This window comes from Trichechus manatus, unplaced genomic scaffold (genome assembly GCF_000243295.1).
Source record: "Trichechus manatus latirostris isolate Lorelei unplaced genomic scaffold, TriManLat1.0 scaffold00172, whole genome shotgun sequence".
NCBI lineage: Eukaryota > Metazoa > Chordata > Mammalia > Sirenia > Trichechidae > Trichechus > Trichechus manatus.
This window is the reverse complement of record NW_004444108.1, coordinates 5,711,679-5,727,922: the sequence shown is the minus strand read 5'-3', so window position 1 is coordinate 5,727,922 and position 16,244 is coordinate 5,711,679. Positions and strand designations below refer to the sequence as shown.

Genomic DNA, 16,244 nt, shown 5'->3' with positions numbered 1-16,244 from the left:
AAAAAAAAAAAAAAAAAAAAACAAGCGCCAACAAAAACAACTATTTTTTTCTAGAGTTAATTGGATATGTTCCAAAAACTAGGGACTAGAATTTTTCAGGAGTGTAAGAAGTAGCGACTATTAGTATTATGGGTGAAATTTTGTCAATGAAAGATGATTGCAGGTTAGTTAATTGAATTGCTTGTTCAATGAATTAATCCTGTTGCTTTTCACTCTAAAATTGCCCTAATTGAACTGCCTTAATGACTTTTTTTCACTCATTATTTTTCAGAAAGCTTTAAAGTTTGAAGTAAGTCTCATTCAGATTTTAAATTTAACTAAATACATTGAAGAGAAAATATATTCCATTTCTCATGCCATTGCATACACAATAATTAAACTATTTGATGTTAATTCACAACTGTAATTCAAGTTTCAGAATATATTATAATTACTGTATTTCTAAACCATTTGAGTTACTTCGTTGAACAATAGTAAACCAAATATATTAATTACAGTTGATATTAGATTCCAACTTCTGTGTAGAAATCATTTTTCTTAGACATTTTTTGGAACACTTAGTCATTTCTTTCTATAATACTGTTCATTCCTTTGAAGCATAGCAAAAAAATTCCATTAGAGGTTTGGTAAAGCACACATAACCTGGGCTGGGAGTTAGTTGGGAAGATGTTCATGAAGGAAAATTCTCAGTCTGATGTCTGTCTTTATATCCTAAAGGGTTATATTGAGGATTAGGAGGATTTATAGCTGGATGAACCCTAAAAGTGCTAATTTAATGGAATCGTGTTAAATCGGAAGAAGGTTCCAAATTGAGTCAGGATCATTTCATCAGTGGACTTAGATGAGAATGTCAATAGCATGCTCGCCAAATTTGCAAAGAGAGAGAGAGAACTTGGAAAGAAATGTTTGAAATACAGTTGGATAGTGGGCTGCATTAAACTGGTTCTTTCAATTAAAAATTTTAATAGCTGACTTCCAAATGTTAATGATGTTACTTATCAGCACTCAGCAATACATGTGAGATAGTCCTAAAGGTCTTTTTTGACTGTAAATTAAAGAGTAGTCGAGGGTGGGACACCCCATCTTAGCAGTTATTAATGTAGCTTTTCACCCAGAACCAACAGGGTGATAATTACCCTTCTCTCTACTGGGATAAAAAAGAAAAATAATACTGAGAAACTTGTTGTCAGTTTTAAAAGATACACTTTAAGAGGAATATTAGCAAACTAAAGTACATCAAAACGAATGAGTCCAGGATAAAACCAAAAACCAAACCCTTTGCCATCGAGTCGATTCTGACTCATAACCTACCCAGGATAGTGGTGCATAAGTATGGTTTAGTCCAGAAAACAAGTGAAGCAAAATGTTTTTGTTTTAAAATTATGTGTTTATTCAATATTTAAAAGGATATCATAGTTAAGAGGAATTAAAGTTCTAGGTGATTCAAGAGGTCAAAAAAAGCAATAGGTAGAATTCAACAGTCCTAGATTTCAACTTAATTTAGAGAGCTTTGTAAGAAATAGGAGTACCCAGAAATGGAATGGGTTGCGTTTTGAAAGAGGGAACATCTCCATCTTGCCATCTACTGATTATACACAGATAGAATACAATCTGGAATATAAAGAAAATATCTCATTTCCTAATGAGATGTTCCAGAAAATTTTTTTGTTTAGCAAACTTGGTTATGAAGACTTACAGACATATAGATATAATAACCAAATGTTCACTTATAATAGTAACTAATTTGGATACTCAGGAATATTTAAATGGTGCTTTTTCCTACCAATTTTGTAAATTTAGTGCCTTCATCAGAGCCTTGATATCATTGTCTCCATTATCATCATTAGGCAATCTTTGGATTATCTAAAAGCTTTCCATAATACAACATTTTTATTTTCGTGTAAGGTATTTGTGATAGATCACTTTTTTTAGTCTATATACAATGCTGTGAAGCCCTGGTGATAACAGTGGTTAAGACTACGGCATACTATCACTGCAAACCAAAAAGGTTGGCAGTACAAATCCACCAGCTGCTCCTGGGAAACCCTATGGGGCAGTTCTCCTCTGTCCTGTAGGTTCTCTATGGGTCGGAATCAACTCAGTGGCAATGGGTTTGATACAATGCTCTAATTGTAAATCTCATCCCAAGTCACAGATAACATTTTTATCAAACTTTAGAACATTTTTAGTATTTGCCCTGTAAGCAGTTTAACTGTCATAGTATTGCTTTTTAAAGTGATCTTTAAATGACACTACATAACCAATAGTGAGGCCATATCCCTGGAAATAATTATACTTGTGTTCAATTTTTTTCTCCTTTTTTGTAAGCAATATTATTAGATTATCTGTAAGTATCTCAAACTATCACACATTGATGGAAGTGTTTATAGACTATGTCATCCACAAATAATGTTTTTATTTGAAATTAAGCAATTGATAATGCCCTTATGAGACTTTGAAAGACATGAATTTAAGGCTTCTGTATTTGCAGTTAGATAATTGGGGAGGAGGGATAGTGAGTCAACTCACAATCAGATAGGTACAGGATTTCATAAACTGCTCATCGATTCTCCCTCCCCCCTTCGGAAACATGGTACTATTTAACATTACTCTCCTCGCATATCTCAAGTACCCTCCCCTCCTGCCCCAAAGTTAGAGAATTAAAGTCCAATTCCCCAGTGATGACTTCAGGGCCTCCATACCCAGGTTCAGCCTGACTCTTCTATATTAGCTCACACTGCACCCTTGCACACCTTCCCTACAAACCTAAGCAGGAGCTTTATATTTTCTTCCTGATACAAGTCTATGCTGTTGTCTCCATGACTTTGCCTCATGATTAAGGCTGACTGTCTAATTTATTGTCAAAACCTGAACACCTTTGAGAGTGAAACCAGGGCCAAGACAACAGGTATAAACCTAAACTCTCCAAGGCAAACGGATAGGTGACGTTACATTCATGATATTCCTTCTTCCTGACCCACTTCTTTCTCATTTTCAAATTCCAGCTATCATTCAAAGCCCAGCTTAACCATTGTTGTTATTGTTGTTGTGTGCTGTTGAGTCAATTCCAAGTCATACCTCTTCTATAATACTTCATATGTTAAATATGTTGAAAAAGAACGCAAAAATAGTCACTTCTAGCTTGAAGTATTCAGTTTTGAAATGTTATATTAGCAATTATATCATCTGAAAACAAAACAATTATTACCACTTTACTCTTCTCATTTACTTGTTTCTTTTGCAATATATCCTGCTATACCTCTTCTATAATACTTCGTATGTTAAATATGTTGAAAAGGAACGCAAAAATAGTCACTTCTAGCTTGAAGTATTCAGTTTTGAAATGTTATATTAGCAATTATATCATCTGAAAACAAAACAATTATTACCACTTTACTCTTCTCATTTACTTGTTTCTTTTGCAATATATCCTGCTACTTATGCAAAATTCAGGAACAAAGTGTTGTCTCCCTCAGATAAACAACATATACATGCCCACTTTGAATAGCCACACAATACTAAAGAACTGAGTTGGAAGACTAAAACTACCTAGCTTCAAGACTTATATAAAGCAAAGGGTGATGATTAAGGTTGTGTGTCAGTTTGGCTGGGCCATGGTTCTCAGTGGTTTGGCAGTTATGATGTAGTTTGGCAGCTATGTAATGATGTAATCACCTCCATAATGAGATCTGATGTAATACAGTCATTTCCATGATGAGATCTCTTATGAGCAGCTAGTCAGTCAGTTGAAAAGGAGTTTCCTTGAGGGTGTGGCCTGCATCCAATATAGGTGGACTTTCTGGCAAAGCTTGTGGGCTTTTGCTTCCTCTGGATCCTGCAGCTGACTCCTGTTCATCTGACCTCCAATTCTTGGGACTTGAGCTAGCAGCTTACCAGCTGTCTTAACTGGCAATCTCGGGGTTTGTTGGCCTCCTCAGCCTGTGAGCCAGAGGCCTGCTCTCTGACTTGGTGAACTTGAGTTCACTAGCCCCTGTAGCTACGTGGTCAGGAGAAGCCTCTAGCCTGATCCACAGACATGGGACCTTCCAGCCTCTATAGCCACATGAGCCATTTTCTTAATAATATAAATTTCTCTATATATATTAATGGATCCCTGGTGGCATGGTGGTTAACAGCTCAACTGCTAACCAAAAGGTCAGCAGTTCAAATCCACCAGCTGCTCTTTTGAAATCCTATGGGGGCAGTTCTGCTCTGTCCTATAGGGTCACTATGGGTTGGAATCGACTCAATGGCAATGAATTTTTTATTATTGTATTTTTTGATATATATATTTATATGTTTAACTGGTTTTGCTTCTCTAGAGAACCCAGCCTAAGACACTTGATATCAGGAGTAGTTCCAGAGAAACAAAATTGTAAGGATGAGTTTTCTAAATTAGTTCTCAAGTCTGATTTGTCTTAAAGATGTTGATGACTCTGCTTCCAGTAGTAAAGAGGGCACTGCTAATCCATGGCATGAGGTGACAATAAAACTATGCAAAATATCGCCACCAATAGATTAGGTACTGGTGAGAGGCAATGCTCTGGGTGATCACATGTTTGATACCTTTCTATTTTGTCAGAATGAGAAGTATAAGGTAATTGCTGGATTGGTCATACTTCTGCTAGACAAAGTGATGAAAGAAAAAGGTGAGCTCAGGGCTTCAGAGTCACAGCTCAAGCATCACATAAACGACCTAAAAGTTTCCACTTGCCTTGAAGGAAAGCCTTATTTCTTATAGTACAGAGCTGATATTGCCAAAAACCAAACCCAGAGTCATATTGTAAGAGTGGATAAATTACAACACCAGTTGAATTCCCAACCTCAAATGGTGTGTGAAGTTATAAATGAGGGTGTTGATTAGGAAGAAATCGGATCCTGAAACTTGGGATAGGGACATATGGTCAGATAATCAGGAAGCTAAAGACACTGAACCCCTAAATTCTGTTGAATCACTTCTGCCAACAGATCCAGCCCCCTCCCATCTGAGGAGATTACTCCATCTTTTTCTGCGAAGTCATCCTCCCCAGTAAAACCATTAGCCCCTGCATCCCCATCTTATGAGATTAACCCAGCTGTGTCTGAAGAGCCTTTGCCTCAATCATTGCCTGGGACATTGCTTGAGGCAGATGCCTTATAAGATGTTGCTGAATGTTCTCAGAACACATCCCCACCACATTTTGGCTTCTAGACCTATAACTAGACTTAAATTCTAGCAAGCCCCAAAAGATAAAGTACAAAGTGTGACCCAGGAAGAGATACGCTACACTCCAAAACAACTGCTTAAGTTTTCTAATATATACAAACAGAAACCTAGGGAATATGTGTGGGAATAGCTATTAAGATTGGATAATGGTGCAAGGAATACAAAGTTGGATCACTTTGAGTTTATTGATGAGGACTCACTAGGCACAGATCCTTCATTCAGTGTTTCAACACGAGAGGTTAGGAAAGGATCTAACAATTTATTTGGTTGATTTGCTTAAGCGTGGATTACACAGTGGCCCATACTAAATCAGGTTAAAATGTCAGACCTGCCTTGGTACACTGTAGAAGAAGGAATCCAAAGACTTAGGGAAATTGGCATGTTACAGTGTATTTATCAGATTAGACACACAGACCCATACATGGAGTTCCCAGAGGACTCACCTTTTACAACAGTGGTGAGGAAGAAATTTGTGAAGGGAGCCTCAGCATCCTTGAAGAGTGCTGTGATTGCTATTTTATGTAAGTCAGATTTGACAGTGTGAACTTCCCTAACTAAATTAAGACACCTAACTACAATAGGGCTCATTGGACCCCATGGTGGTAGGGGCCAAGTGGTAACACTCAATCAACAAAGACATGGTGGACATGGTTACTGTAATGGATAGCGGAGTCAAAACAGTAATCTGAATAGTCTAACTTGTATGGACTTACGGCATTGGTTACTTAGTCATGGTGTCCCTAGGAGTGAAATAGATAGGAAATCTACTAAATAATTACTTGATCTGTACAAGTGGAAGAATTCTAGGTCAAATGAACAGCAGTCCAACTCAAATTGCTAGAATAGAGAGTCACAGCCCCTAAATCAAATCCCAGACTTGAGCCAATTTACAGACCCACAGCTCCTTGAATGATGGGGAAGCTGGGTCCCCTTGTGGAAGGACCCCCACTACACTGCCAGAAATTTATACTGTTAATCTTTCTCCCAGTCTTCCCCAAAGGAATCTATGGCCTTTTATGAGAGTGACTGTTCATTGGGGAAAAGGAGATAGACTTTTCAGGGATTACTGGATACTGACTCTGAACTGACACTAATTCCAGGAGACCTGAAACATCACTGTGGTCCGCTAGTCAGAGTGGGAGCGTATGAAGGTCAGATTAATGGAGTCTTAGCTCAAGTTCGGCTCACAGTGGGTCTAGTGTGTCCCCAAACTCATTCTGTAGTGATTTCCTCAGTTCCAGAATGCATAATTGGAATAAACATACTCAGTAACTGGCAAAACCTCCACATTGGATCACTTACAAGTGGATTAAGGGCTGTTATGGTAGGAAAAGCCAAGTGGAAGCCATCAGAACTGCCCCTATTTAGGAAAATAGTAAACCAAAAGCAATATCTCATTCATGGAGGAATTGCAGCAATTACTGCCACCATCAAGGACTTGAAGGATGTGGGGGTGGTGATTCCAACCACATCCCCATTCAACTCGCCTATTTGATCTATACAAAAAACAGATGGATCTTGGAGGATAATGGTAGATTATCAAAAACTTAACCAGGTGGTGACTCCAATTGCAGCTGCTATTCTAGATATGGTTTCATTGCTTGAGCAAATTAATACATCTCGTGGTAGCTGGTTTGCAACTATTGATCTGGCTAATGACTTTTTCTCCATACCTGCTTTGAAAGGACCACCAGAGGCAGTTTGCCATCAGCTGGCAAGGCCAGCAATACACCTTCACTGTTTTACCTCAGAGGTATATCAATTCTCCAGCCCTATGTCATAATTTAGTCCACAGGGAACTTGATTGCCTTTCCCTTCCCCAAGACGTCACACTGGTCCATTACATTGATGACATTATGGTGACTGGACCTAGTAAGGAAGAAGTACCAATGACTCTGGACTTATTGGTAAAACATTTGCATGCTAGAGGGTGGGAAATTAATCTCACAAAAATTCAGGTGCCTTCCACCTCAGTGAAACTTCTAGGGGTCCAGTGGTTTGGGGCATATTGAGATGTTCCTTCTACAGTGAAGGATACGTAGTTGCATCTGGCCCCTCCCACAACTAAAAAAGAGGCCCAATGTCTGGTGGCCCTTTTTGGATTTTGGAGGCAAGTATCCCTCATTTGGGTATACTACTCTGGCCTATCTATCAAGTGACTCGAAAAGCTGCTAGTTTTGACTGGGGCCCAGATGAAGAGAAGGCTCTGCAGCAGGTTCAGGCAGCCATTCAAGCTGCTGTGTCACTTGGGCCATATGATCTGAGTGATCCATTGGTGTTTGAAATGTCAGTGGTAGATAGAGATGCTGTTGGGAGTCTTTGGCAGGCCCCTATTGGGTCTGCAATGCAGACTCTTAGGATTTTGGAACAAAGCCCTGCCATCCTCTGCAGATAAAACTCTTGAGAAACAGCTTTTGACTTGTTACTGGGCCTTAGTAGATACCAAACACTTAACTATGAGCCACCAAATCACCATGTGGCCTGAGCTGCCCATCATGAACTAGATGTTGTCTGACCCACAGAGTAATGAATTTGGACATGCACAGCAGCACTCCATCATTAAATGGAGGTGGTATAAACGAGATTGGGCCCTAGCAGGACCTGAAGGCACAAGTAAGTTTCATGAGGAAGTGGCTCAAATTCCCATGATCTCCACTCCTGTCACATTACCTTCCCTCTCCTATTCTGCACGTATGGCTTCATGGGGATTTCCTTTTAATCAGTTGACTGAAGAAGATAAAACTTGTGCTTGGTATACAGACAGTTCTGCTGATATGGAGGCACCACTAGGAAGTGGACAGTGGCAGCACTACAGCCCCTTTCTGGGACCTCCATGAAGGACAGAGGTGAAGGGAGATCCTCCCAATGGGCAGAACTTTGAGCAGTGTGCCTGGTTGTTCGCTTTGCTGGAAGGACAAATGGCCAGATGTGTGATTGTATGCTGATTCATGGGCTGTGGCCAATGGTTTGGCTGGAATATCAGGGACTTAGAGGAACATGTTTGGAAAATTGATGACAAGGAGGTATAGGAAATAGGTATGTGGATAGACCTCTCTGAATGGGCCAAAGAAGTGAAGATGTTTGTGTCTCATGTGAATGCTCACTGTTGTAGTTATCTAGTCCTGCTATAACAGAAATACCACCAATGGATGGCTGTAACCGAAGTTTATTCTCTCACAGTTTAGTAGGCTAGAAGTCTGAATTCAGGGTGCCAGCTCCAGGGGAAGGCTTTCTCTGTGGGCTCTGTAGGAAAGTCCTTGTCAATGTTCCCTTGGTCTAGGAGCTTCTCAGTGCAGGGATACCAGGTCCAAAGGATGTGCCCTGCTCCTGGCACTCCTTTCTTGGTGGTATGAGGTCCCCCGTCTCTCTGCTCACTTTTCTCTTTTATATCTGAAAAGAGACTGGCTCAAGATACAATCCAATCTTATAGATTGAGTCCTGTCTCATTAACATAACTGCCACAAATCCCATCTCATCAACATCATAGAGATAGAATTTACAACATATATAGGAAAATCACATCTGATGACAAAATGGTGGACAATCACACAATACTGGGAATCATGGCCTAGCCAAATTGATACACATATTTTTCAGGGACACGGTTCAATCCATGACACTCACCAAAAGGTGACCTCAGCAGAGGAGGATTTTAACAATCAAGTGGATGTGGATAAGATGACATGTTCTGTGGAAATCAATCATCCTCTTTCTCCAGCCACTCATGTCATTGATCAATGGGCTCCTGAACAACCTGGCCATGATGGAAGGAATGGAGGTTATGCATGGGCTCAGCAACATGGACTTCCACTCACCAAAGCTGACTTGGCCCCCACCACTGCTGAATGCCCAATCTGCCAGCAGCAGAGACCAACACTGAGTCCCCAGTATGACCCTATTCCTTGAGGTGATAAGCCAGCAACCTGGTGGCAGGTTTATTACAGTGAACCTCTTCATCATGAAAAGGGCAGTGTCTTGTTCTTACTGGAATAGACACTCTGGATATGAATTTGCCTTTTCTGCATGCAGTGCTTCTGCCAAAATTGCTATCCATGGACTTATAGAATGCCTTATCCACTGCCATGGTATCTCACATAGCATTACCTCAGATCATGGACTCACTTCACAGCAAATGAAGTGTCAAAATGGGCCCATGCTCATGTAATTCACTAGTCTTACCATGTTATCCATCATCCTGAAGCAGCTGGCTTGATAGAATGAAGGAATGGCTTTCTAAAGATACAGTTATGGTGCCAACTACGTGACAGTACCTTGCAGAGTTGGGGCAGTGTTTTCCAGGGGCCTGTATATGCTCTAAACCAGTGCCCAATTTATGGTACTTTCTCCCATAGCCAGGATTCATGTGTCCAGGAACCAAGGGGTGGAAATGGGAGTGGAACCACTCATTATTAGCCCTAGTGACACTCTCGCAAAAATTTTGCTTCCTGTCCCTGAGACCCTATTCTCTGTGGGCCTAGAGGTCTTAGTTCCAAAGGCAATAATGCTCCCACCAGGAGATACAACACTGATTCCATTGAACTGGGAGTTAAGAATGCCACCCAGCCACTTTGGACTTTTCATGCCTCTGGATCAACAGGCGAAGAAGGGAGTTACTGTATTGGCTGGTGTGATTGATCCTGATTACCAAGAGGAAATTGGATTTATATCACATAATGGAGGTAATGAAGAGTATGTCTGGAATACAGGAGAGCCCTTAGGACGCCTCTTAGTACTACCATGCCCTATGATTAAAGTCAAAGGAAAACTACAGCAACCAAATTCCAACATGACTACTAACAGCCAAGACCCTTCAGGAATGAAGGTTTGGGTCACCCCCCCAGGCAAAGAACCATGACCAGCTGAGGTGCTTGCTGAGGGTAAAAGGAATACAGAATGGTTGGTGGAAGAAGGTAGTTCTAAATTCCAGCTACAACCATGTGACCAGTTGCAGAAACAAGGACTGTAATTGTTAGGAGTATTTCTTCCTTTTATGTGTGCATCACGTATTTTTGTTTTCTTCACTTATAAAATATAAGATGTAAACAAGACTAGTGCATTTTCACTTGTACCCATTTTAGTTGTATCATGTTAGGCGCAAGTATGACTTTATAAATGTCTTTAGAGATGTGTACAGATGCCAAGTTTACAAGGGGTGGACTGTGATGGTTAAGGTTGTGTGTCAACTTGGCTGGTTTGTCAGTTACTTTGTAGGCTGGCAGCTATGTAATGATGAGATCTGATATAATGCAGTCACCTCCATGATGAGATCTCTTATGAGCAGCCAATCAGCTGAAAGGGAATTTCCTTGGGGGTGTGGCCTGCATCCAATATAGGTGGACTTTCTTGCAAAGCTTGTGGGCTTTTGCTCGTTCTGGATCCTGCAGCTGGCTCCTGTTCATCTGACCTCTAGCTCTTGAGACTTGAGCTAGTAGCTTACCTGGTGTCTTAACTGCCGATCTTGAGATTCGTCGGCCTCCTCAGCCTGTGAGCCAGAGGCCTACTCTCTGCCCTGCTGATCTTGGGTTCACTAGCCCTGCAGCTACATGAGTCAGGGGAAGCCACCACTTGAGACCTTCCAGCCTCTACCTCCACATGAGCCATTTCCTTGATATAAATCTCTCTCTATGTATATATTTACATGCTTCATTAGTTTTGCTTCTCTAGAGAACCCAGCCTAAAACATACATCATTGAGACAGTGGTATTTGCAAAAGAAATAGACATATAGACCCATAGGAAAGAATAGACAGCACAGAAATAAACCCACAAAAATATAGTCAACTGATCTTTGACAAAGGGAACAGTGAATTCAGTGAAGAAATGATAGTCTTTTCAACAAGTCATGCTGGAACAACAGGACATCCACATGCAAAATGCTGACTCAAGACACAGAGCTTACATCTTACTCAAACTTTAGAAAAATTAACACAGAATGTGTCATAGTCCTACATGTAAAATGCAAAACTACACAATTTCTAAATGACATAGGAAAAACCTAGGTGGCTGGGGTTTGGTTATGACTTTTTATATACACCACCAAAAACACAGTCCATAAATGGAAAAAATGAGAAGTTTGGACTTCACTAAAATTGAAAACTTCTGCTCTGTGAAAGACATTGGTAACAGGGTAGAACATCAAGCCACAGAATTGGAGAAAATTTTTGTAGAACACATATCTGATAAAGGAATTATATCCAAAATATATAAAGAACACTTAAAACTCAACAATACAAAAGCAAACAATGTAATTACGAAATTGGCACAAAATCTGAACAGAAACCTTATCAAAAAATATATACATATGGTAAATAAGCATATAAAAAAAGATTCAACACCATAAGTCATTAGGAAATTTCAAATAAAAACGAGATACCACTGCACACCTATCAGAATGGCTTAAATCCATAACACTGATAGCACCAAATGCCAGTGAGGATGTGGAGCATTTGGTGTTATTAGTGTTTTGGATTTAAGCCACAATGGTGGGAATGCAAAGTGGTACAGCCACTTTGGAAGACAGTCTGGCAGTTTTTTACAAAGCTAAACACAGACTTATTATGTTTCTGTAATTGTGCTCCTAGTTATACCCTAGTTATTCACCCAAATGAGATGAAAACATAGGTCCACATAAAAACCTTCACACACATTTATTCATAATTACCAAAAATTGGAAGCAACCAAGATGTCCTTTAATAAGTGAATGAATAAACAAACTGTGGTACATCCATTGTGATGGTTTATTTTATGTGTCCACTTGGGTAGGCTCTGGTGCCAAGTTGTTTGGTCAAACACTAGTTTAAATACTGTTATGAAGGAGTTACATGTGATTAAATCTATTGGCCTTAAGGACAGCAGATTATCCTCCATAATGTTTGTGGACCTCGTCCAATCAACTGAAGGCCTTAAGAGCAAAAAAGGGAGTTCCCCTAGGGAGTGTTCTGCCTCCAGACTATAAATAAACATTTTGCCAGAACTTTCCCACCACCTGGCCTACTGATATTGGGACACAAAACTGCCATAATTTCTAGTGTGTCACCTCACCTACAGATTTTGGACTTGCCAGTACCTATATTGTGTGAGCCAGTTCCTCAAAAATAAATCTATTTGTCTGTCTGTCCGTCCATCCATCTATCTTACTAGTTGTTTTTTTCTAGAGAACCCTAAAACACAGACAATGGTGTATTATTAGTAATAAAAAGAAATGAGCTGTCAAGTTGCTAAAAGACATAGAGGAACCTTAAACACATATTGCTAAGTAAAAGAAACTAGTCTGAAGAAACTACATACTGTATAGGTCCAACTATATGACTTTCTGGAAAAGCCAAAACTACAAAGACAGTAAAAAGATCGGTGGTTGCCAGGGGTTCAGGGATGGTGAGGGATGAATAGGTGGAGCACAGGGCATTTTTAGGGCAGTGAAGCTATTCTGTGTGATATACGATATTACAGGTTTGTAAAAAGCCATAGGACTACACAACACAAAGACTGAACCCTCGTGTATACTGTGGACTATAGTTAATAATAGTGTATCTATATTGGTTCATCAACAGTAACAAATGTACTACAGGAATGTAGATGTTAATGATAGGAGGAAACCTGTGCAGGAAGGAGAGAGGTACATGGGAACTCTATTTTCTGCACAGTTTTTTCAGTAAACCTAAAATTGCTGTAGTGGTTGAGTTTGGTGGCTAATCAAAAGGTTGGCAGTTCAAATCCACCAGCTGCTCCTTGGAAACCCTATGTATGGGGCAGTTCTACTCTGTCCTTTAGGGTTGCTATGATGGCAGTGTTTTTCTTTGTTTATGTGTATATATAACAAAAATAGTATCTCTCCTGTTTTTGAATTCTTTAACATAGCCTACAAATGCCTATATTAGTTTTGTACGTCTTCTACTTTAGACCTCTTCTGCCTCTACTTTCTACTTTATTTTGTATGTTCCACCCACACTAGCTTTATTTCTGTTCCTGAAGCAGCCAAATTTTTCATGCCTTAAGACATTTGCTCGTGTTTTTCACTTAGCTGCAATTTTCTGCCGCCAGTCTCTGTGCAGGTAAGTACCTTCTTATTCATTAGCACTCAGCTCACAGAAGCTCCACTGAAAACTCCATCCAAATAATACTGTATCCCTCTAGGTTTCTTTTATTGCACTTACAATGATGTGAAAAAATATATAGACATATATTTAATTTTGCATCCTTTTGTTATTTGTCTCCTACTACAGTGTGGAAGGCAGAGCGGCCTTGGTTACTGCTGTGTCCCCATGTTGAATCACTGCTCCTCTGACACGTATCATCAACCATAATTCATTGTACATGCCTTATTTCTCCATGTAGAAGATGAGCACTCTGAGCTCAGGGTCCACTCTCAAAACAGCAGAATTATTACATGAAGTTTAACGTATAAGTTAGTGACTATTTAGAGCAGGACCATCAGTGCAATCTTTTCAGGTACTTATTTTTCAGACAGATCCAGATTGTCTCAAAAGGCAGTGATAGAGGATTCTTAAATAAGTGATTAGATTTCGTCTTACCAGAATTGCCTCTGGAAAAGAACTAATCCACTGTCTATCCAGGCTGGACCTGAAAGACATTCTTTTAGATGTGAGTTCTATCGCAATGCCTACTCTCCTCACATATGGGGTCTTTAAGACTGAGGTGGCTCTACCCTTGGATTACTCCTCTTTGTAGAAATCTTCCCTTGAAAATCAAGTCCTTATTAGAATTCTTGTGACTCTTGAGAACAAGGAACTTGTAACTTTTCTTGTGACTTACATTTAGCTAGCTATGGAGAGTTTCCTGTGCACTAGAAGCCATTATATTCACCCCATCTAGCTACTCAAATAGCTAACAGTGAGGTAAACAGCAAAATACCCTACAGTTCAGAATCTAGCCTAGGGCTTAACTTGACTCTATTTTTGTGATATGGGGTAAGATATGATTATCAGTTTTTGGATTGGCGGTTATCATTTAGCCAAATGTTTGAGTCAGTTAACTTCCTAAAATTTTGTCTGGCTTATTCAAACAATCCTTAGTTTCCCTAATAGTTATAATGGGAATAATATTAACTTGTTATGAGGTTTCAGCAAGATCATAAGTGAGAAAATTTCTTGAATAGTTGTAGCACATTGTGGATGGTCAATATATGTTAAGTTTCCCTCTCAGAGCTGTAACTAGCAATGTCAGCACCAGGGCAAGCAACTCACATCAAAAATCCGTATATATGGTGTTATGGGGTTGAAGGAATGGAGGGCAGTCATAGCCCTCTTGTCTTTGACTTTTGTTCTCTAGATATATTGGTCACTGCTGATTGAACATGGCCATGGACACACTTGCTGTTGAAGCTAGCAGTGGCAGGGAGAGTGATATGCTGAGAAGAGGTTAGATTAGAACTTTGCATGCTCTATAAAAAATTTTATATCCCCTAACTGTGCAATGTTGTGGGACGAAACACCTGTTACCTTAAACTATTACGGTTCCACTCTTCCCGTCTATTTATGTAACACTCATAGATGCTTGTTGCCCTGGCGGGGAGAGAAATTGAGTCTAGACCCCATGTAAAGATAGGCGGTTGGTGATGAAAGATTTCTCAGGTAGTATCACGAAAACAAGGAGCATTTGTCAGGGTTAGTGCAGGGAAAGTTTCCCTACTAGAGAAGACATTTTCTGGGCCATATGAAGCAAGCTGTGCACCAACAAATATAATGCACCCCAAGGAGACCAATTCCAGGACCTCAACTCTCCTCCCTACTCCACCTTACTCTGTCCCTACAAAAAAATTCAGTTTCAACAGCTTTTAAGAAGACATTTTGCCAAAAGGCTTTTGGCAAAATGTCTTCTTAAAAGAAAAAGTTTGTAGCAGATCCAGTGTCATATGCCCAAGTTCAGTTTCCTGGTGAGCATGAACACTTGAAATTTAACTACAGTGGGCACAAATAGACCCTTCCTCTGACAGTGCTCTAACTCTTGGGCATCTCTGAGGCTGGGTTTGTATTTTCTAGCATTTATAGAACATACAGTAAACAAACATACAAAAAAAACCCAAAAAACAAAAATGGGGATGAACCTGTCAGAAGAATGTGTTTATAAAATTAGCATTCACTTAATACAACTTAGTCTTTCCAAAGTAATTGATTTCTTTGAAATTGGAAAGATATCTACACTTCCCTAAAACTTTTATCAAGTGTATACGAGAAACTTTCCTCTTCAACATGTTTAAATATGTTTTTGCTAAAACAATGGGGAAAAGAGAAGCGGAAAGGTTATGTGACAAGGCAGAACAATACCTGAAAGATCAAATTCCTACCTTCCTCATCCCCCGTACTCTTATCCTGGAAAGTACTTGTAATCCAGGCAACAAAAATCTTAACTGCTTCTTTGATTAGAGCAAGCAATACAAATATATTTGGAGATTATACATCTTATTGACAATTTAGTTATTATCAAGGAAGTGTCACTTAACCATATACTCTGTCCTAATCTGTCTTTCTCTCCCTACCTCTCATTTTATCTCTCTCTCTCTCATTCTCACCTCCCATCTTCTCTCTCTCTCTCACACACACACACACCTACATAAACACCTACACAAACATACACACATTAACACATACACAAACACAATATAGGTCAGACACCTACAGAAAAAACATATCCATACTTAAGAGGATCCCTGGAGCCAAATATTCTAATGCAGGAAATTATCAGTATTTTGTGATATAATACCACATATTTGTTAACATAATACCGCTTATTTGTTAACATTTAAGAAGATGTTACATTTAAGAGTCTGTAGAGCTTATCTCAGGGCAGTAGTTCCAGGGGCTCTTCCAGCCTCCATTACTCCAGAAAATCTGGGTTCCATGAAAATTTGAAATTCTGTTTGTCATGGTTTGAATTATGTCCCCCCCAAAAATGTGTGTATCAATTTGGCTGGGCCGTGATTCCCAGAATTGTGTGGTTGGCCTCCATTTTGTGATTGTAATTTTATGTTAAAGAGGATTAGGGTGGGATTGTAACACCACTTTTACCCAGGTCACATCCCT

At 39.6% G+C, this 16,244-nt stretch overlaps 1 protein-coding gene across 1 annotated transcript in view; it reads left to right on the top strand.

Moving 5' to 3' along the window:
* KHDRBS2 (KH RNA binding domain containing, signal transduction associated 2) overlaps positions 1–16,244 on the top strand; it is a gene marked incomplete at its 5' end in the record, with an annotated part of 440,115 nt that overhangs the window by 83,158 nt on the left and 340,713 nt on the right. The gene's annotated exons all lie outside the window — the stretch shown is intronic.